Source organism: Bubalus kerabau, chromosome X, assembly GCF_029407905.1.
Source record: "Bubalus kerabau isolate K-KA32 ecotype Philippines breed swamp buffalo chromosome X, PCC_UOA_SB_1v2, whole genome shotgun sequence".
NCBI lineage: Eukaryota > Metazoa > Chordata > Mammalia > Artiodactyla > Bovidae > Bubalus > Bubalus kerabau.
Window position 1 is genome coordinate 10,712,989 of NC_073647.1, and position 24,555 is coordinate 10,737,543.

The 24,555-nt window shown below is 37.7% G+C and overlaps 1 long non-coding RNA gene across 1 annotated transcript in view; it reads right to left on the reverse strand.

The window, feature by feature from the left end:
• Window positions 1-24,555, reverse strand: part of LOC129638947 (uncharacterized) — a 279,599-nt gene that overhangs the window by 6,843 nt on the left and 248,201 nt on the right. The window contains exon 4 of the long non-coding RNA XR_008708102.1: window positions 2,944-3,120. This is a non-coding gene — a long non-coding RNA (uncharacterized LOC129638947). The remainder of the gene's footprint in view (window positions 1-2,943; window positions 3,121-24,555) is intronic.

Sequence of the window (24,555 nt, forward strand, 5' to 3'; positions counted from 1 at the left end):
AAACAGAGTTCTCATATACTGTTCATGAGAAAGTAAACAACAACCACCTTGGAAAACACATACAGGGTTTCTTGGAGAGAGTAACATGGAAACTTACAATACCATATGTAAAGTAGATAGCCAAGGGGAATTTGCTGTATGACTCAGGGAACTCAAACAGGGGCTCTGTAACAACCTAGAGGGGTGGGATGGGAGGGAGGTTCAAGAGTGAGGGGACATATGTATATCTACGGCTGATTCATATTGATGTTTGGCAGAAACCAACAAAATTCTGTAAAGCAATTATCCTTCAATTAAAAAATAAATAAATTAAAACAAAACAAAAAGTTAAACATACATCTATCCTATTATCTAAGCATTCTACTACAAGGCATTTACATATGGCATATATTCCAAATGAAGCATGTGTCCATATAAACATGTTCAAATGTCCATAGCAGCTTTATTTATAATAATCAAGTGCAAAGCAATGCACATGTTCATGAATGGATAAAAATGAAAAAATGGGTAACACATGTATACCTGTGGTGGATTCATTTTGATATTTGGCAAAACTAATACAATTATGTAAAGTTTAAAAATAAAATAAAATTAAAAAAAAACATATAATGGAATATATCATATAAAGGAATAATACTCCACAATAAAGAAGAATGAACTAGTGATACATGAATCACAAATGAATTACACTAAAGAAGCCAGACCAAAAATGGTATAAAATATATGATTTCATTTATATAAAATTCTATAAACTAACCTATAGTGACAGAAAGCATATCAGTGTTAGTCTGAGAAGGTAAGAAATGAGAAGGGGAAGGAGACAGGAAAACCACTTCAGCATTCTTGCATGGAGAGTTGCATGGACAAGGAGCCTGGTGGGCTACAGTCAATAGGGTCACAGTTGGACAGGACTGAAGTGATTTAGTATGCACACATGCAGGAGATAGGAGTTACAAAAGGATTTAAAGAAACTTTCAGGGTTCACATATGGGTTGACTATCATGACTGTGGTGAAATAAAAAGGGAAGTTCATACAGATGATAGATAATAGATGGATACATAGACTCATTTTAAACATATGCAGTTGACTGTGTGCCCATTATAATTCAATAATGTTATAAAAATGTCATGAGAAAATAACACAAACTATATTCAAAGGTGATATCCAGATGTATTCAAGTTCCAATTGAGAAAAGTATAAAATGGAGCAGAAACACTTTAGAAATATATATATATTGTCTTTAAGATTAACTTCTTTAACAAGATACAAAACTGAGATATCATAAAGCAAAATTATAATCTAACTAACCATAAAAAAATTTTTTTTAATTTTAGTAAGGAACTTGTCAGAGGAAATTAATAGGTGAAAAAAATGAGGAAATTCAACAATAGAAGGATAGTGAGAAAACCCCCCAAAACTTGGAGAGTAAAAAATGAAACACTTAGAAATAACATGTGGGTCAAAGAAGGAATCTCAAGACAAATTTTAGGATATTTTGAACTAAACTGCCAGTTTTCATTCCAATCCCAAAGAAAGGCAATGCCAAAGAATGTTCAAACTGCCACACAATTGTTCTCATTTAACATGCTAGTAAGGTAATGTTCAATACCTTAAAGCTAGGCGTCAACACTATGTGAACTAAGAAATTTCAGATGTACAAGCTGGATTTAGAAAAGGCAGAGGAACCAGAGATCAAATTGCCCACATATGTTGATCATAGAAAAAGCAAGGGGATGCCAGAAAAACACCTGCTTCATTGACTATGCAAAAGTCTTTGATTGTATATATCACAATAATCTGTAGAAAATTCTTAAAGAAACAGGAATACCAGACCACCTTACCTGTCTCCTGAGAAACCTGTATGTAGGTCAAGAATCAACAGTTAGAACCTTACATGGAACAAAAGACTGGTTCAAAATTGGGAAAGTCTGTATATTGTCACCCTGCTTATTTAACTTCTATGCAGATTACATCATGTGAAATGCCAGGCTGGATCAATTACAGGCTGGAATCAAGATTGCTGGGAAAAATATCAATAACCTCAGATATGCAGATGATACTACTCTAATGGCATAAAATGAAGAGGAACTAAAGAGCCTCTTGAGGGTGAGAGAAGAAAGTGAAAAAACTGACTTAAAACTCAGCATTCAAAAGCTATGATCATGGCAGCTGGTTCCATCAATCATAGAAAACAGATGGGGAAAAGTTAGGAACAGTACCAGATTTTGTTTTCTTGGGCTCCAACATCACTGCACAGAGTGACTGCAGCCATGAAATTAAAAGATGCTTGCTCCTTGGAAGGAAAGTTATGACAAAGGTTTATGACAGCATATTAATAAGCAGAGACATCACATTGCCAACAAAGGTCTGTGTAGTCAAAGTTATGGTTTTTCCAGTAGTCATGTATGGATGCAGATTTGGACGATAAAGAAGGCTGAGTGCCAAAGAACTGACGCCTTTGAATTGTGGTGCTAGAGAAGACACTTGAGAGTCCCTTGGACTGCAAAGAGATCAAGCTAGTCAATCCTAAAGATCACCCTGAATATTATGTGCAGCAAAAGCAGTAGTTTTGGGGAAACTTTTAACATGAAATGTATCTGTTAGAAAAGAATAAAGACTGAAAATCAATCGTCTAAACTTCTACTTTAGGATAACTAAAAACAAGCAAACCAAATTAAATCCAGCTTCTAGCTAATGCAATAAAAAGAAAAGGAAATGATATGTTCTAATTATAAAGGAAGAAATAAAGGTTTTTTTTTGTTTTTACAGATGACATGATCGGATTCATTTTGATATTTGGCAAAACTAATACAATTATGTAAAATTTAAAAATAAAATAAAATTAAAAAAAAAAGAGAGAAAACACAAAAAACCTACTAAACTAACAACAACCTTATACAGGTTCCCGAGAAGGCAATGGCAACCCACTCCAGTATTCTTACCTGGAGAATCCCATGGATGGAGGAGCCTGGTAGGCTGCAGTCCATGGGGTCACGAAAAGTTGGACACGACTGAGGGACTTCACTTTCACTTTCATGCATTGGAGAAGGAAATGGCAACCTACTCCAGTGTTCTTGCCTGGAGAATCCCAGGGACAGCAGAGCCTGGTGGGCTGCCACCTATGGGGTCACACAGAGTCGGACATGACTGAAGCAACTTAGCAGCAGCAGCAGCATACAGGTTCCATGACACAAGTTAATATAAAATAGACAATTGCTTTCCTTTATGCTAGCAATGAACAAGTAGAATTTGAAATTTAAAAATAATACCATTTATGTTAGTATCCAGAAATTTAAATACTTAAGTATAAGTCTAAAAATATATAAGACCTATATAAGGAAAACTATAAAACTCTAATGAAAGGAATCAAAGAACTATAAAAACAGAGAAATATTCTATGTTCATGGATAAGAAGCCTCATTATCATCAGGATATCAGTTCTTCCCACCTTGATCTTTAGATTCAATGCAATCTCAATGAAAATAAGAGCATATTGTCATTTTGGATATTGACAAACAGACTCTAAAATTTATGTGTAGTGGCAAAAGACCCAGAATAGACAATATAATATTGAAGGAGAAAAACTAAGTTTGAAGAATAACACTACCTGACTTCAAGGCTTACTATAAAGCTACAGTAATCAAAACATTATGGCAGACTCACAGATAAAGAAAACAAACTTGAGGTTACCACCGAGTAGAGAGAATGGGAAAGGGACAAATCACGGGTATAGGATTAACAGATACACACTATTACACATGAAATGTATACACAACAAAGTATTACTGTTTATTACAGGGAATTATACCCAATATCTTGTAATAACCTGTAACAGAGTATACATTACAAAAATAGTGAAACAATATGCTATATACTTGAAACTAACACAATATTGTAAATTAACTATATTTCAGTTTAAAAAAGATAATGTGTTATTAGTGAAAGAATAGACATATAGATCAATGAAGAAAACTCAAAAATAGACTCATAAATATGCTCAATTGATCTCAAGAAAGGAGTAAAGGCATTGCACTGGAGAAAAGATAGTCTTTTCAATAAGTGAGGCTGAAATAACTAAACAGCCATATGCAAAAAAGGAATTTAGGCATAGATTTTACATCTTTTGCAAATATTAACTCCAAATGAATAACAGACCTAAATATAAAGTGCAAAAGTATAAAATTTCTAGAATATAACATAGGATAAATTCTAGATGACCTGAGATTTGATGATGACTCTAATATACAACACCAAGTTATACTCTATGAAAGAAACAAAGAGCCAGTGTATTGAAATTTAATAATTCTGTTCTGCAAAAGACACTGTCCAGAGAACAAGAAATTAGTCCACAGACTGGGAGAAAATATTTGCAAAGATACATTGACAAAGGACCCATCCACAACACAGAAAGAACTTAACAGTAAGAAAACAACCTGATTGGGGGCAGTCCTAAGATGGCGGAGGAATAGGACAGGGAGACCACTTTCTCCCACACAAATTCATCAAAAGACCATTTGAATGCTGAGCAACTTCCACAAAACAACTTCCGAATGCTGGCAGAGGACACCAGGCACCCAGAAAGGCAGCCCATTCTCTTCAAAAGGAGGTAGGACAAAATATAAGAGACAAAAAGAGAGACAAAAGAGTTAGGGATGGAGACCCATCCAGGGAGGCAGTTGTGAAGGAGAGGTTTCCAAATACCAGGAAACACTCTCACTGGTGGGTCTGTGGGGAGTTTTAGAATCTCAGAGGGCAACATAACTGGGGGGGGGGGGAACCCCACGGAATACATGCCTAACTGCAACTCCCTGTGGAGAAGTAGCCCAGACACTCACGTCTGCCACCAGCAAGTGGGGGCTGAACAGGGAGGCGCGGGTTGCATGTTTAGGGTAAGGACCAGGCCTGAGTGCCCTGAGGACAATCTGAGGGAGCTAATGTGAGATAGAAACCCAAACTGTAGGATAGCCAGAGAGAGGGAAAAAGAGAGAGAGAGAGAACATTTCTGCAAAAAGTTCTAACCTAAGGCATAGCCATTGGAGAAGGAAATGGCAACCCACTCCAGTGTTCTTGCCTGGAGAATCCCAGGGACAGGGGAGCCTGGTGGGCTGCCATCTATGGGGTTGCACAGAGTCGCACACGACTGAAGTACTTAGCAGCAGCAGCAAGGCATAGCCAGGCCTGCTCACAGAACAAAGGATTGAGCTAATACCAGAGGAGAGCTAGCTGGCTGCGGACTGGCCCATCCCCTCATGGGAGGCAGAGAGGCAGGCGGGCAACAGCCACAGCCGAAAGGCAAGGGGCAGTCTCGGCCCCAGAGATGGCATCCTCCACCAAACTGTGAGCAGGCTCCCCAGTTGCTAACCAAGTCTTCCTGGGACCCTGGAAGGTTGACATCTGCCAGGAGGGTCACAGCCAGAGATCAACTCTCCAGAGGAGACACACAGCACATCTGAGATGGCACTCTTGCTGTGCACCCAAGAAAATGAGCAGCTGGGACCTGGGAAGTGATAAGATGCACAGACCACCTGGGACAGTGCACTTGCCAAGCACCTGGTTGCCTGAGCTGCTCGGATCTGGGAAGGACACAAAACGCATGCCCAACTGACTCTGTCCCTTTGTGGAATACCCAAGAACCTGAACCTGAGCAGCTTAGACCTGGGAAATGCACAAAACCCAGGGGCCATTTTGGACAGTTCCCCTGCAGAGCAACTTTGAACCTGAGCAGTGTAGACTGGGAAAGCACACACACTGTGAGCTGGGGCAAACCCAGTGTGGTCCATACACTATGAGCACTCCCCACATACACATGCCAGTGATATTTGTTTGCAAGGCTCCTCCCTCCCCACAGCACAACTGAACAAGTGAGCCTAAATAAGTGACCACCTTTGCCCCCTTGCTTCAGGGCAGAAATTAGACACTGAAGACACTTGCAAACAGCAGAAGCCAAAAACAAAGTACAGGGAACTACTCTGGGGGTGACAGCTGCAAAAGATTGAAACCCTGTAGTTACCATTGACTAATCATTGAAAGGGGCCTATAGACCTTGAGAAAAAGTGTAAGCTGGAACAAGGAACTATCTGAAACTGAACTGACCCCCTCAATAGCTCCAGAGAAATGCCTAGATATATTTTACTATAATAATTTTTTTTTATTTTTAAGTTCTTTATTACTCCTTTAATTTTCATTTTTATAACCTACTCAGTTCAGTTGCTCAGTCGTATCTGACTCTTTGTGACCCCATGGATCACAGCACACCAGGGCTCTCTGTCCATCACCAACTCCCAGGGTTTACCCAAACTCATGTCCATTGACTCAGTGATGCCATCCAACCATCTCATCCTCTGTCTTCCCCTTCTCCCTCTGCCCTCAATCTTTCCCAGCATCAGGGTCTTTTCAAATGAGTCAGCTCTCTGCATCAGGTGGCCAAAGTATTGGAGTTTCAGCTTCAACATCAGTCCTTCCAATGAACACTCAAGACTGATCTCCTTTAGGAAAGACTGGTTGGAACTCCTTGCAGTCCAAGGGACTCTCAAGAGTTTTCTCTAACACCACAGAAGCATTAATTCTTGGTGCTCCATCTTACAAAAAAAAAAAAAAAAGACCCTATTTTTAAAGCAAATTTCACATATATTTTTTTAATTATTTGGGGGATTTTATTTTGCATTTTTAATATTGTATTTTTGAGAGTCTAACCTCTACTCTAGAATTTTAATCTTTGCTTTTTGGTATTTGTTGTCAATTTTGTACATTTAAGAATCTAATTTTCAGTACCCATCTTTACTTAGGGGTGTGATTACTGGCTTGATTGCCCTCTCCCCTTTTGACTCTCCTTTTTCTCCCCCAGATCACCTCTATCTCCTCCCTCCCCCTTCTCTTCCCTACTTAACTCTATGAATCTCTGGGCTGTGGAGAACACTTAGGGAACTGATTACTAGCTAGATTGGTCTCTCTCCTTTTGACTTCACTCTTTTTTTTTTTTTTTACTTTTCTCTTCTCTTCCTGGTCATCTCTATCTCCTTCCTTCCTCTTCTCTTTGCTATGTAAGTCCGTGAACCTCTGTGGGTGTTCCAGACTGTGGAGAACACATAGAAAATTGATTACTGGCTAGATTGCTCTCTCCCCTTTTCATCCCCCCTCTTCTCCTCCTGGGCATCTCTGTCTCTCTCCTTCCTTTTCTCTTCTCCATGTAACTCTGTGAACCTCTCTGGGTGTCCCTCACTGTGGAGAATCTTCACCATTAACCTAGATGTTTTATCATCAGTGCTTTATGGATGGAGAGGTCTAGAAGTTACTGTAAGAATAAGACTGAAAGATTTAAGCCTCTGCAGGAGGCTTAAATCCAAAGCTTGAGAACACCAGAAAACTCCTGACTCCAGGGAACATAAATCGACAAGAGCTCATCCAAAAGCCTCCATACCTACACTGAAACCAAGCTCCACCCAAGAGCCAACAAGTTTCAGAGCAATATATACCATGCTAATTCTCCAGAAACACAGGAAAATAACCCTGAGCATTAATACACAAGCGGACAAAAGTCACACCAAACCCATAGACACCTCAAAACTCACTACTGGACACTTCATTGCATTCCAGAGACAAGAGATCCAGCTCCACCAACCAGAACACTGACACAAGCTTCCCTAACCAGGAAACCTTGACAAGCCACTCATACAAACCCACCCACAGGGAGGAACTTCCACAATAAAGAGGAACCTCCACAATAAAGAGGAAACACAAATTTCCAGTATACAGAAACTCCACCCCAAACAAAGCAATCTAAACAAAATGAAGAGGAAGATAAATATTCAGCAGGTAAATGAGCATGATAATGCCTGCCAAACCAAACAAAAGAGGAGGGGATAGGGAGTCTACCTGAAAAATAATTCAGAATAATGATAGTAAAGATGATCTAAAACCTTGAAAACAAAATGGAATTACAGATAAATAGACTGGAGACAAGGATTGAGAGGATGCAAGAAATGTTTAACAAGGACCTAGAAGAAATAAAAAAGAGTCAATAAATTATGAATAAGGCAATAACTGAGATCAAAAGCACTCTGGAGGGAACCAACAGTAGAATAACTGAGGCAGAAGACAGAATAAGTGAGGTGGAAAATAGAATGGTGGAAATAAATGAAGCAGAGAGGAAAAAAGAAACAAAAGAAATGAGGACAACCTCAGAGACCTCTAGGACAATGTTAAATGCCCCAACATTTGAATCATAGCAGTCCCAGAAGAAGACAAAAAGAAAGACCATGAAAAAATACTTGAGGAGATAATAGTTGAAAATGTCCCTAAAATGGGGAGGGAAATAGCCACCCAAGTCCAAAAACCCAGAGAGTCCCAAACAGGATAAACCCAAGGCAAAACACCCCAAGACACATATTAATCAAATTAACAAAGATCAAACACAAAGAGCAAATATTAAAAACAGCAAGGTAAAAGCAACAAATAACACACAAGGGGATTCCCATAAGGATAACAGTTGATCTTTCAATAGAAACTCTTCAGGACAGAAAGGAATGGCTGCTGCTGCTAAGTCGCTTCAGTCGTGTCTGACTCTGTGCGACCCCATGGACTGCAGCCTACCAGGCTCCTCCGTCCATGGGATTTTCCAGGCAAGAGTACTGGAGTTGGGTGCCATTGCCTTCTCCAAAAGGAATGGCAGGACCTATTAAAGTGATGAAAGAGAAAAACCTACAACCCAGATTACTATACACAGCAAGGATCTCATTCAAATATGAAGGAGGAATCAAAAGCTTTATAGACAAGCAAAAGCTGACAGAATTCAGCACCACCAAACCAGCTCTTCAACAGATGCTAAAGGAACTTCTCTACACAGGAAACACAGAAAAGGTTGACAAACTTGAACCCAAAACAACAAAGTAAATGGAAATGGGATAATACTTATCAATAATTACCTTAAATGTAAACGGGTTGAATGCCCCAATCAAAAGACAAAGACTGGCTGAATGGATACAAAAACAAGACCCCTATATATGCTGTCTACAAGAGACCCAACTCAAAACAAGGAACACAAACAGATTATAAGTGAAGGGCTGGAAAAAGATATTTCATGCAAATGGAGACCAAAAGAAAGCACGAGTAGCAGTACTCATATCAGATAAAACAGACTTTGAAATAAAGTCACGAAAAGAGACAAAGGACACTACATAATGATCCAAGGATCAATCCAAGAGAAGATATAACAATTGTAAATATATATGCACCCAACAAGGAGCACCACAATATGTAAGGCAAATGCTAACAAGTATGAAACGGGAAATTAGCAGTAACACAATAATAGTGGGAGATTTTAATACCCCACTCACAGCTATGGATAGATCAACTAAACATAAAATTAGCAGGGAAGCACAAATTTTAAATGATGCAATGGACCAGTTAGACCTAATTGATATGTATAGACATTTCACCACAAAACAATGAATTTCACCTATTTCTCAAGTACACACGGAACCTTCTCCAGAATAGATCACATCCTGGGCCATAAATCTAGCCTTGGTAAATTCAAAAAAATTGAAATCATTTCAAGCATCTTTCTGATCACAATGCGGTAAGGTTAGATGTCAACTACAGGGAAAAAAACTATTAAAAATACAAACACATGGAGACTAAACCACATGCTTATGAATAACCAACAAATCACAGAAGAAATAAAAAAGAAATCAAAATATGCATAGAAATAAATGACAATGAAAACACGACAACCCAAAACATATGGGATTCAGTAAAAGCAGTGCTAAGGGGAAGGTTCATAGCAATACAAGTTTACCTCAAGAAACAAGAGAAAAATCAAATAAATAACTTAACTCTATACCTAAAGCAACTAGAAAAAAAAAAAAAAAAGAAGAAGAAGAAATGAAGAAGCCCAGGGTGAGTAGAAGGAAAGAAATCATAAAAATTAGGCCAGAAATAAATGAAAAAGAAACAAAGGAGACTATAGGAACAATCAACAAAACTAAAAGCTGGTTTTTGAGAAGATAAATAAAATGGACAAACCATTAGCAAGACTTATCAAGAAAAAAGGGAGAAGAATCAAATCAACAGAATTAGAAATGAAAAAGGAGAAATCACAACAGACAACACAGAAATACAAAGGATCATAAGAGACTACTATCAGCAACTATATGCCAAAAAAAGGGACAACTTGGAAGAAATGGACAAATTCTTAGAAAAATATAACCTTCCAAAACTGAACCAGAAATAAATAGAAAATCTTAAGAGACCCATCACAAGCACAGAACTTGAAACTGTAATCAGAAATCTCCAAACAAACAAAATCACAGGACCAGATGGCTTCACAGCTGAATTCTACCAAAAATTTAGAGAACAGCTAACACCTATCCTACTCAAAGTCTTCCAGAAAATTGCAGAGGAAGGTAAGTTGCCAAACTCATTCTATGAGGCCACCATCACCCAAATACCAAAACCAGACAAAGATGCCACATAAAAAGAAATAATAGGCCAATATCACTGATGAACATAGATGCAAAAATCCTCAACAAAATTCTAGCAAACAGAATCCAACAACATATTAAAAAGATCATACATCATGACTAAGTGGGCTTTATCCCAGGGATGCAAGGATTCTTCAATATTTGCAAATCAATCAAAGTGATACACCACATTAACAAATTGAAAGATAAAAACCATATGATTATCTCAAAAGATACAGAGAAAGCCTTTGACAAAATTCAACATCCATTTATGATTAAAAAAAAAAAACCCCTCCAGAAAGCAGGCATAAAAGGAACATATCTCAACATAATAAAAGCCATATATGATAACCCAGAGCAAACATTATCCTCAATGGTGAAAAATTGAATACATTTCCCCTAAAGTCAGGAACAGGATAAGGGTGCCCACTCTCACCACTACTATTCAACATAGTTTTGTAAGTTTTAGCCATAGCAATCAGAGAAGAAAAAGGAATAAAAGGAATCCAGATTGGAAAAGAAGAAGTAAAACTCTCACTGTTTGCAGGTGACATGATCCTCTACATAGAAAACCCTAAAGACTCCACCAGGTAATTACTAATGCTAATCAATGAATACAGTAAAGTTGCAAGATATAAAATTAACACATAGAAATCCCTTGCATTCCTATACAGTAACAATGAGAAAACAGAAAGAGAAATTAAGGAAACAATTCCATTTGCCATTGCAACGAAAAGAATAAAATACTTAAGAATGTATCTACCTAAAGAAACAAAAGACCTATATATAGAAAACTATAAAACACTTATGAAAGAAATCAAAGAGGACACTAATAGATGGATAAATATACTGTGTTCATGGATCAGAAGAATCAATATAGTGAAAATGAGTATACTACCCAAAGCAATCTATAGATTCAATGCAATCTCTATCAAGCTACCAATGGTATTTTTCACAGAGCTAGAACAAATAATTTCACAATTTGTATGGAAATACAAAAAACCTCGAATAGGCAAAGCAATCTTGAGAAAGAAGAATGGAACTGGAGGAATCAACCTCCCTGACTTCAGGCTCTATTACAAAGCCACAGTCATCAAGACTGTATGGTACACACAAAGACAGAAATATAGATCAATGGAACAAAATAGAAAGCCCAGAGATAAATCCACGCACCTGTGGACACTTTATCTTTGACAAAGGAGGCAAGAATATACAATGGAGAAAAGACAATCTCTTTAACAAGTGGTGCTGGGAAAACTGGTCAACCACTTGTAAAAAGAATGAAACTAGAACATTTTCTAACACCATACACAAAAATAAACTCAAAATGGATAAAAGATATAAAAGTAAGACCAGAAATTATAAAACTCCTAAAGGAAAACATAGGCAAAACACTCTCTGACATAAATCACAGCAGGATCCTCTATGACCCACCTCCCAGAATAATGGAAATAAAAGCAAAAATAAACAAATGGGACCTAATTAAACTTAAAAGCTTTTGCACAACAAAGGAAACTATAAGCAAGGTCTAAAGACAACCTTCAGAATGGGAGAAAATAATAGCAAATGAAGCAACTGACAAAGAATTAATCCCCAAAATATACAAGCAGCTCCTGTAGTTCAATTCCAGAAAAATAAAGGACCCAATCAATAAATGGGCCAAAGAACTAAACAGACATTTCTCCAAAGAATACATATACAGATGGCTAACAAACACATGAAAAGGTGCTCAACATTACTCATTGTCAGAGAAATGCAAATCAAAACCACAACAAGGTACCATCTCACGCCTGTCAGGATGGCTGCTATCCAAAGTCTACAAGCAATAAATGCTGGAGAGGGTGTGGAGAAAAGGGAACCCTCTTACACTGTTGGTGGGAATGCAAACTAGTACAGCCACTATGGAGAACAGTGTGAAGATTCCTTACAAAACTGGAAAGAGAACTGCCATACGACCCAGCAATCCCACTGCTGGGCGTATACATCAAGGAAACCAGAATTGAAAGAGACACGTGTAACCCAATCTTCATCACAACACTGTTTACAATAGCCAGGACATGGAAGCAACCTAGATGTCCATTGGCAGATGAATGGATAAGAAAGCTTTGGTACATATACACAATGGAATATTACTCAGCTATTAAAAAACAATGCATTTGAATCAGTTCTGATGAGGTGGATGAAACTGGAGCCTATTATACAGAGTGAAGTAAGCCAGAAAGAAAAACACCAATACAGTATACTAACGCATTTATATGGAATTTAGAAAGATGGTAATGATGACCCTATATGCAAGACAGCAAAAGAGACACAGATGTAAAGAACAAACTTTTGGACTCTGTGGTAGAAGGCAAGGGTGGGTTGATTTAAGAGAACAGCATCGAAACATGTATATTACAATATGTGAAGTAGATCTCCAGTCCAGGTTTGATGCATGAGACACGTTTTCAGGGCCGGAGCACTGGGATGACCCTGAGGGACGTGGAACACATGCACACCCATGGCTGATCCATGTCAATGTATGGCAAAAGCCATTACAATATTTTAAAGTAATTAGTCTCCAATTAAAATAAATTAATTTTTAAATAAAACAACCTAATTAATAAATGGGCCAGACCTTAATAGACATTTCATCAAAGAAGACATACAGATGACCAATAAGCATATGAAAAGGTGCTTCAGAGGATATCATCAAGAAAAATGCAAATTAAAATAACAGTGAGCTACCACACCTATTAGAATGACTGAAGTCCAGAGTATTTTTTTTTTTTTTTTTTTTGAAATTGTGAAACACTAGGAACTCTCATTCATTTCTGGTGAGATTGTGAAATGGCACAGCCACTTTGGAAGTGTTTGGTGTTTTTTTAATAAAACTAAACACACTCTTACTGTACCATCTAGCAATCATGCTCCTTCATATCTACCCAAAGGAGCTGAAAACTTATGTCCACAAAAGATCTGCAAGTGATTATCTATAGCAGCTTTTTTCATAATTGCCAAAACTTGGAATATTGTTAAGTGCTAAAAAGAAATGATCTACCAAGACATGAAAAAATGTAGAGGAACTTTAAATACACATTACTAAGTGAAAGAAGCCAAGTCTTAAAAGGCTACATACTGTATAATTCATTTTGGAAAAGTCAAAACTATGGAGACAATAGAAAGATCTATGGTTGCTCCAATACTTTGGCCACCTGATGCAAAGAGCCAACTCATCGGGAAAGACCTTGATGCTGGGAAAGATTGAAGGCACAAGGAGAAGAGAATGACAGAGGGTGAGATGGTTGGATGGCATCACTGACTTGATGGACTTGAGTTTGAACAATCTCCGGGAGATGGTGAAGACAGGGAAGCATGCTGTCTGCATGCAATCTGTGGGGCCGCAAAGAGTTGGACATGACTGAACAACAACAAATGGTTGCCAAAGACTACCTGGGAGTAAGGGATGAATAGGTGAAGCACAAAGGATTCTTAGGGCAGTGAAACTACTCTGTATGATACTATATGGTAGATACATGCCATTATACACTTATCTGAACCCATATAATACACAATACCAAGAATAAGCCCTAACATGAACTACTGACTTTGAGTGACAGTGATTTGTCAATGTACATTCATCAGTTGTAACAAATGTACCATTCCTGTGGGGAATGTTCATAATAGGAAAAGGTATGCATTTGTGGTAGCAGGGGGTATATGGAAAATCTCTGTATCTTATGCTCAGTACTACTGTGAGCCAAAACAGCTCTAAAAATAACTTCTATTAAAAAATTGGGAAGATAACTTTTTGATGGTAAAAGCTTACAAGGTATTATTATGTGTCTGATATATACAATCACGGAGAAGGCAATGGCACCCCACTCCAGTACTCTTGCCTGGAGAGTCCCATGGATGGAGGAGCCTGGCGGGCTGCAGTCCATGGGGTCGCTAGGAGTCAGACATGACTGAGTGACTTCGCTTTCACTTTTCACTTTCATGCATTGGAGAAGGAAATGGCAACCCACTCCAGTGTTCTTGCCTGGAGAATCTCAGGGATGGGGGAGCCTGGTGGCTGCCGTCTATGGGGTCACACAGAGTCGGACACGACTAAAGTGACTTAGCATAGCATAGCATAGCATATACAATCAACTGTTGTAAATCAATAATAAATATTTATATTATACAACAAATACCTTGGGAAAAAATATACATAAGCAAGTCATAAAAGCTTCCCTGCAGCTTCAGACAGTAAAGAATCTGCCTGCAGTGTGGGATACTCAGGTTTGATCCCTGGGTTGGGAAGATCCTCTGGAGAAGGGAATGGCAACTCTCCCCAGTAGTCTCACCTGGAGAATTCCATGGACAGAGGAGCCTGGCAGGCTATAGTCCATGGAGTCTCAGAGTTGGACACAACTGAGCGATTAACACTTTCACAATGAATGGTTAACAGACATGTAAAAGTTGATTTCAACTCCATTTGTCAGCAGAAAATTACAAATTTAAATAGCAATGTACACTGGTTTAAAGTGCTATGATAGTAATGGATGAGTGCCAGAAAGTTTGAGTAAACCAAATAGTAGCAAATGAAAAAAATATTAAACCTCATACCCAACTTGAGGGACATAGACTGATACCAATATTCTGCTGAGTAAATTGAATTAGTAAACATAAGCATACACAAAGTTTATCAATGAATCCCACTCTCAGATTAATATCCAAGACTAATCTATGCACTTCCTCATAAAAGATCTCATGTAAAGATACACATCACTGCACTCCTTGTGGAAGCGCAATAATTTGCAACTTAGGTTTCCATTATTTGGAGAAGTAAGTAAAATTTAGTGTATACATACTTTAGAATAGTACTACACATCAATCAATAATGATGACCTGAAGGTCAAATAGCAACATAATTGATCTTCAAAGTATATGTTGGTATCTGGCAATATGAAACACTCAAGAAGTGGCCATTGAACTGAATGTTTTCAGATTCATTTGTTGTGCTTATTTGATCTGTTGGTATGACATTAAAATAATGAATCAGTATTTGTACACAAAACAACAGCAATAATCTGTTCATATTCATACAACACTAATATATTTGGTTTAAAGATGAGTAACGCAAAAAAAAAAAAAAAGCTACCACATAGTGTGGTATTTGGGGTGTTGGTTTTTGTTTTTGTTTTTGTTTTTGGTTCTACATGATTTAGCTAAACTAAATGATAGCTGTGAACAGAGCCCAGATTTTCTGACTATCAATGCCTGCTGAAAAATGTGTCAGATCAGTATATACTCTAATGGTGATTCCAACACTACAAAGTTAAAGAACTCCTTTTTTAAACCGCTGACTATTTATCTTCCTGAAATATGAGCATAATTGATAATACATGAGAAAAGTGATCCACAGATAGTGATAAACTCTTTCTGATCTAGCAGAAGAGTTTTATACCTGGCTCAGGGCTTTGCAACTTAGAGGCTGCATGCTGTCCAGCTTTTAGGTTCTGTGAACCAACCATAAAGGATATGAGTTTTCTATTCCACTTTTGCATAACTGCCACATTGTATCAACAACTTTCAAGTACAATTGCTATGATCTGTTAATGACCACAGACATCTGATTACACAGAACAAAAAGATTTAAATTTTTGTCATCTTATACTAATATTGGCTTCCCAGGTGGCTCAGTGTTAAAGAATCTGCCTGCCAATGCAGGTGACACAGTAGACCTGGGTTTGATCCCTGGGTGAGGAAGATTCCCTGGAGTAGAAAATGGCAAACCACTCTAGTAATCTTGACTGGAAAATTCCATAGACAGAAGAGCCTGGAAGGCTACAATCCATGGGGTTACAAAGAGTTGGACACGACTGAGCATATACACACTATGCTAATATTAATAGTAAAGTGATGTTATACATATTTGTTTAAATGTTTTTTAACTTTTTATTTTGTACTGGGCGTCAAGAAGATCCCCTGGAGGAGGAAATGGCAACCCACTCCAGTATTCTTGCCTGAAGAATCCTATTGACAGAGGAGCCTGGTGGGCTACAGTTCAGAGGGTCACAGAGTCAAACACGACTGAACTGACAGCATGCATGCATGCATAGCTGATTAACAATGTTGTGATAGTTTCAGGTGAACAGCAAAGGGACTCAGAAATACGTATACATATATCCATTTTCCCCCAAACTCCCCTCCCATCAAGGCTGCCACATAACATTGAGCAGAGTTCCATGTGCTAAGCAGAGGCTGATTTATGACAGGAATCCATACCTATAAGCTTCTTTATCTTCATAACAAGCCAATTATGAAGAAATTAAAAGACACTTGCTCCTTGGAAGAAAAGTTATGACAAAGCTGTGCCATGCCATGCTTTGCTAAGTCACTTCAGTCATGTCCCACTCTATGTGACCCTATGGATTGTAGCCCGCCAGGTTACTCTGTCCATGGGATTCTCCAGGCAAGAATACTGGAGTGGATTACCATTCTCTTCTCCAGGGAATATTGCTGACCCAGGGATCAAACTGGCGCCTCTTACATCTAACCTGCATTGGCAGGTGAGTTCTTTACCACTAGCACCACTTGACAAACCTAGACAGCATATTAAAAAGCAAAGACATCACGTTGCCAACAAAGGTCCATAAAGTCAAAGCTATGGTTTTTCCAGTAGTCATGTATGGATGTGAGAGCTGGACTGTAAAGAAGGCAGAGTGCCAAAGAATTGATGCTTTTGAACTGTAGTGCTGGAGAAGACTCCTGAGAGTCCCTTGGACAACAAGGAGATCAAACCAGTCAATCCTAAAGGAAATCAACCCTGAATATTCATTGGAAGGACTGAAGCTGAAGCTGAAGCTCCAACAGTTTGGCTATCTGATGTGAAGAGCCGACTCATTGGAAAAGACCCTGATACTGGGAAAGATTGTGGGCAGGAGGAGAAGGGGACAACAGAGGATAAGATGGTTGGATGGCATCACCGATTCAATGAATGGACATGAGTTTGAGCAAACTTCAGGAGATAGTGAAGGACAGGGAAGCCTGTATAAAACATCATCTGGGAATTCCCTGGTGGTGTAATAGATAAGAATCTGCCTGCCAGTGCAGGAGAAATGACTTCAATCCCTGGTCCAGGAAGATTCTACATGCTGCAGAGCAACTAAGCCTGTGGGTCACAACTACTGAGCTCACACTCTAGGATCTCTGAACTGCAGCTACTAACCCCACGTGGTGCAGCTACTAAAGTCCATGTAGTTGGAGCCTGTGCTCCACAACAAGAGAAGCCAGTGCAATGAGAAGCCCATGCATCACAATGAAGAGTAGCCCCCACTTGCTGCAACTAGAGAAGGCCCACATGCAGCAATGAAGACCCAGTATAACCATAAATAAATAAATAATACACAAAAAAAATCATCTAACCATGCTTTCTATCTGAATTTTGAGTGTGAAGAAAGAGTAAAATTAGAATTGGTCCTATATGTTTACATCAGCTTCTGGTTTTCTTAGTCCTGCAAAATGCTTCAATATGGATAAATTTTCAATCTCATTCTGAGTTTTTCCTAAATCTGTTGCTGCTTATGGAACTCAATCTGTTCTTTAAAAAACAAAAAACAATTTATTATGGTGTGATTGACATACACAAATGTGTACATATTTAATGTATACAACTTGATGCATTTGGAGATAAATATACATCCATGATGGAGAAGGCAATGGCACCCCATTCCAGTGTTCTTGCCTGGAGAATCCCAGGGACAGCGGAGCCTGGTGGGCTGCCATCTATGGGGTTGCACAGAGTTGGACACGACTGAAGCAACTTAGCAGCAGCATACATCCATGAAATTCTCACCAGTCTATACTATAAGGATATATATCACCTTCAGAGGTTCCTCCCACCTTCTTTATTATTTTGTGTGGTAAGAACACAATGTATTAATAAGATCTACTCTCTTAGCAAAAGTTTAAGTATACAATATAGTCTAAGAATTATAGTGTATAGTATATCTCTCAGACTTGTTCATCTTATATAAAAAGTTTCATACCTTGTGACTAATACACCTCTATATCCTCCTCCCACCATAACCTGACAACCACCATCCTACTCTCTGCTTCAATGAGTATGGCTATTTTAGATTCTTCATATAAGTGGTATCATATAGTATTGTAATTCTGTGTCTGGCTTATTTCACTTATTATAATGGTCTCCAGGTTCATCCATGTTTTCACAAATGGCAGGGTTTCCTTCTTTTATATGTTCCTATACACAGAAATTGGAGAAGGCAATGGCAACCCACTCCAGTACTCTTGCCTGGAGAATCCCATGGATGGAGGAGCCTGGTAGGCTACAGTCCATGGGGTCGCTAAGAGTCGGACACGACTGGGCGACTTCACTTTCACTTTTCACTTTCATGCATTGGAGAAGGAAATGGCAACCCACTCTAGTATTCTTGCCTGGAGAATCCCAGGGACAGAGGAGCCTGTTGGGCTGCCATCTATGGGGTCGCACAGAGTCAGACACGACTGACATGACTTAGCAGCAGCAGCAGCATACACAGAAATGATATTGGTGGATCATGTGGTAGTTTGTTTCTTAAGGAACTTTCATATCTTTTTCCATAGCATCTGCACCATTTTGTATTCCCACCAATAGGGTACAAGGGTTCCCTTATCTCTGCATCCTTACCAACACTTTTATATTTTATTCTGTTGATAAGATTTTATCTTCTGCTTAGCCATGCTAATTGATAAGAGATGATATCTCACTGTGGTTTTGATTTTCAGTTCCCTGATGATTACTGATATTGCCTATCTTTTCATACACCTGTTGGCCATTTGGGTGTCTTCTTTGGAGAAATGTCTATTCAGTTTCTTTGCCTATATTTTATCAGGTTATTATTGTTATTGATTTAAATTAATTCCTTATATATCTTATATATTAACCCTTTTTCTGATATGTGGTTTGTAAATATGTTCTCCCATTCTGTAGGCCTGCCTTTTCTTTTTTCTTTTTTTCTGTGCAGAAGCTCTTCAGTTCAAGGAAGTTCCACTTTCCTTTTCCTCTTGTTGCTGTGCTTTTAGTGTCATATCCAAGAAATTATTGCCAAGATAAATGTCAAGAATCTTTTCCCCTGTTTTCTTCTAGAAGTTTTACAGTTTCAGGTCTTCTGTTTAAATCTTTAATCTATATCGAGTTATTTTCAATGTACGGTATAAAATAAGTGCCAGTTCCACTCTTTTGCATGTGATTATCCAGCTTTCCCAACATAATTTGTTGAAAAGACTATCTTTTCCCCATGGTATATACTTGGCACTTTTCAAAGACCAGTTCACTCTACATAGGTAGGTTTATATCGAGGCTCTGGATTCAGTTAAATTGGTCTTGATGCCTATTTTTATGTTAGTACCACATTGCTTGGGGGAAGGAAATGGCAACCCACTCCAGTATTCTTTGCCTGGAAAATCCCATGGACAGAGGAGCCTGACAGGCTATAGTTCATGGGGTCACAAAGAGTTGGGCATGACTAAGCAACTTCACTTCACTTCACCACATTGTTTTGATTACTGTAGATTTGTAATATATTTTAAAAGCAAGGTGTGTGGTGACTCCAACTTTGTTTTCTTGCTCAAAATTGCTTTTACTGTTTAAAGTCTTTTGTGATTCCATATGAATTTTAGAATTTTTTTTCTATTTATATAAGAAGTGCCATTGGAATTTTGATGGGGATTGAACTTAATATTTATATCACCTTGGGTAGTATGACTTTTAACAATATTAATTTTTCCAGTTCTTGGACATGAGGTGTCTTTCCATCTCTTTGTGTCTGCTTTCATTTCTTTCATTTGTGTTTTATGGTGTCAGTGTACAAGTCTTTCACTTCCTTGGTTAAATTTACTCCTAAGTATTTTATTCCTTTTTATGCTACTATAGATTTGATTGTTTTCTTAATTTTGTTTTCAGATAGATTATTGCTGGTGTATAGAAATACAAATGATTTTTTATGTGTTGATTTTGTATCCTGCAACTTTACTGAATCAATTTATTAATCATATGTCTGTGCAAACACATGAAGTCTTTAAGATTTTCTACATATAAGATCATGTCATTGACAGAGATAATTTTACTTGTTCCTTTCAATTTAGAGCATCAATCTGTCCTTCTTATCTTCTGAATAATGTTGTTTTATTAGGTCATAGCTAAATATTTATCTGTTTCTATAAAGCTAATTTAATCCTCACAGGAACCCTAGGAGGGAGGTTCATTATCTCCACTTTACACTTGAAAAAGCTGAGGCATAGGAAAAATAACTTTCCCAATGCATTCAGTGAGTAATTGAAAATTCAGATTCAAATATAATCAATTGCCTCCAGAATCTGCTAAGTCAATGCACGATCAGGTATTATTATAAATTATAATTTCTGCATTATAAACTTATCTTAATTAAAACATTTTGGTATTTGTACAGGACTTGTCAAATTTATCAATCAAACAAAAAAGAGATCAGTAATAGACATTTATTTGTCAAAATACATGAAAGTTGAATTTGTAATAAATGTGACTTTAAATCAATACAGTGGTACTGGGAAAACTATCCATATGGGACAAATTATGTTTATTTCTAAGACCAAGTATTCAAAAACTTAAAATACAGATAGGTTAAAGTATTCAAAAACTTAAACTACAAATAGGTTAAAGACTCAAATATTTAAAAATTCATAAAATGAGTTAAATGCATATGACAGGTTTATCTCCTTTAATTAGAGAAAGTATTTCTAAATAAGATGAGTCAGAGACTGATGAATCTAATTATATTAAATTTAAGACCTTATTTTTAACAAAAAAATAACAATAAGTTTAAAAAGACAAGTGATGGACCTGAAGAAAGTATTTGAGACATGCATAATGAACCAAAAAATTCTTATCAAGAAAAACTTACAAACTACCAACTGAGGAGACATGCAAATAACACAGGTAGTCGATATTTATAGAGGATGAAAATTGTCATAAAAGAATGCTCAGCTTTATCAGTAATCAGGGAAATGAAATTTCCAGGTCAAGAGATACAATTTTTAATCCATCAATTGGCAAAAGATTATATAATTTGATCATCTAAAACATTTAGCAAAAGTAGAAGAAACAGATTATGATATCTGACCCATTTCTAAAACCTGTCTAGGGAATTCCCTGGTGGTCCAGTGATTGGGACTCCATACTTGCACTGTTGAGGGCTCTGGTTTGATTTCTGGTCAGGGAACTAGATTCCCACATGCTGCAAGGTGCAGTCAGAAGGTAAAAAAAAAAAAAACTGTCTATACTATATCTTTAAAAATTTCCAAATTTGTCCACTTCTCTTCATCTTCATTATATCCACCCTAGGCTAAATTATCAACATATCTGACCAGGGTGTGGGCTACATAACATCCTAGCGACAAGTATCCTATTTGCTTCTCTTATATCTCAACAAGTCATTCACTATTTAGGATCCAAAGCAATCATTTTTAAAAACACATCAACATCACTCCCCTTCCTTAAAATCTTTGAATGACTTAATTTTATTTAGGAAAAAAAAGTCAAACCCTTTCTTCTGGTTTTCATGGTCCTATGGAATCTATAGCCTGTCTCCTTTCTCAACTTCATCTAATACTACTCTTATCGTTGCAGATTATGTCTCAAAAACACTGGATTTTCTCTTTCTAGAACAAGCCAAGCTTGTCTCAGTCTCAGGGTCTATGTATCTTCTGTTTCCTTTGTCAAGAATGATATCTTTTTTGTTCTTATTTGGTCTCTGGCGCAAATGTCATTTCCTAAAGTAGGTCTTCTCTAAACACTTTGTATAATATTAATCCCCATCACTGCTATCCATATTATATCACTATTTATTACTACTTAATATAATACTAATTATATATTGATTTGCTTATTATATACTTTCCCTATTAAAATAAAAACTTAATCATAAACATATTTCAGTCTTCTCTTTAGCAAAACTAGTACCTGAAATATCATAAAATTGAATATTTTTTCAAATGAATAAACTGTTGATGGGAACATAATTTGATACATCCCCTTTAAAGACAAATTTTCCATGGGAATATGCATATTCTATCATGTAGAAATTCTATTTCTCAATATCTACTCAAGACAAGGATAAGTACAAAGAATATAGGCTCAAAATGCTTATTTCACCAATGTTCACAACAGTGAAGTATTTAAGGAAAATTTGCATTTTAATCAGGCAAAAAATAGCTAAAAAATATAACATATGTGCAATAAGTTTGTCTCAACTCTAGCCATTCCAGGCTCCTTTGTTGACTATAATGGCTACTCCATTTCTTCTAAGGGATTCTTGCCCACAGTAGTAGAGTTAATCTGAGTTAAATTCATCCATTCCAGTCCATTTTAGTTCACTGATTCCTAAAATGTCAATGTTCAGTCTTGCCATCTCCTGTTTGATCACTACCAATTTACCTTGATTCATGAACCTAACATTCCAGGTTCCTATGCAATATTGTTCTTTACAGCATTGGATATTACTTCCATCACCAGTCACATCCACAGCTGGGTGATGTATTTGCTTTGGCTCCATCTCTTCATTCTTTCTGGAATTACTATGAACAAAGCTAGTGCAGGTGATGGAATTCCAGTTGAGCTTTTTCAAATCCTAAAAGATGATGCTGTGAAAGTGCTGCACTCAATATGTCAGCAAATTTGGAAAACTCAGCAGTGGTCACAGGACTGGGAAAGGTCAGTTTTCAGCCAATCCCAAAGACAGGCAATGCCAAAGAATGTTCAAACTATCACACAGTAGCACTCATCTCACATGCTTGCAAAGTAATGCTCAAAATCTTCCAAGCCAGGCTTCAACATACATGAACCATGAACTTCCAGATGTTCAAGCTGGATTTAGAAAAGGCAGAGGAACCAGAGATCAATTTGCCAACATTTGTTGGATCATCAAAAAAGCAAGAGAGTTCCAGAAAAACATCTGTTTCTGCTTTATTGACTACGCCAAAGCCTTTGACTGTGTGGATCACAACAAACTGTGGAAAATTCTGAAAATCTATGGGAATACCAGACCACCTGACCTGCCTCCTGAGAAATCTGTATACAGGTCAAGAAGCAACAGTTAGAAATGGACGTGGACCAACAGACTGGTTCCAAATCAGGAAGGGAGTACATCAAGGCTGTATATTGTCACCCTGCTTATTTAACTTATATGCAGAGTACATCATGAGAAATGGTGGACTGGATGAAACACAAGCTGGAATCAAGATTGCCGGGAGAAATAGCAATAACCTCAGATATGCAGATGACACCACCCTTAGGGCAGAAGGCAAAGAACTAAAGAGCCTCTTGATGAAACTGAAAGAAGAGAGTGAAAAAGTTGGCTTAAAACTCAACATTCAGAAAACTAAGATCATGGCATATGGTCCCATTACTTCATGGGAAATAGATGGGAAACAATGGAAACAGTGAGAGACTTTATTTTTGGGGACTCCAGAATCACTGCAGATGGTGACTGTCGCCATGAAATTAAAAGATTCTTGCTCCTTGGAAGAAAAGCTATGACCAACCTAGACAGCATATTGAAAAACAGAAACATTACTTTACCAGCAAAGGTCCATCTAGTCAGTTATGGTTTTTCCAGTAGTCATGTATGGATGTGTGAGTTGGATTATAAAGAAAGCTGAACGCCAAATAATTGATGCTTTTGAACTGTGGTGTTGGAGAAGACTCTTGAGAGTCCCTTGGACTGCAAGGAGATCCAACCAGTCAATCCCAAAGTCAATCAGTCCTGAATATTCATTGGAAGGACTGATACTGAAGTTGAAACTCCAATACTTTGGCCACCTGATGCGAAGAACTCACTCATTGGAAAAAATACTGATGCTGGGAAAGATTGAAGGCAGGAGGAGAAGGGGATGACAGAGGATGAGATGGTTGGATGGCATCACCGACTCAATGAACATGAGTTTGAGTAAGCTTTGGGAGTTGGTGATGGACAGGGAAGCCTGGTGTGCTGTAGTCCATGGGGTCACAAAGAGTCAGACATGACTGAGTGACTGAACTGAACTAGCCATTCCATTCTCATTCTAGTCAATAGAAAGGAGTATGGAACTGAGGAA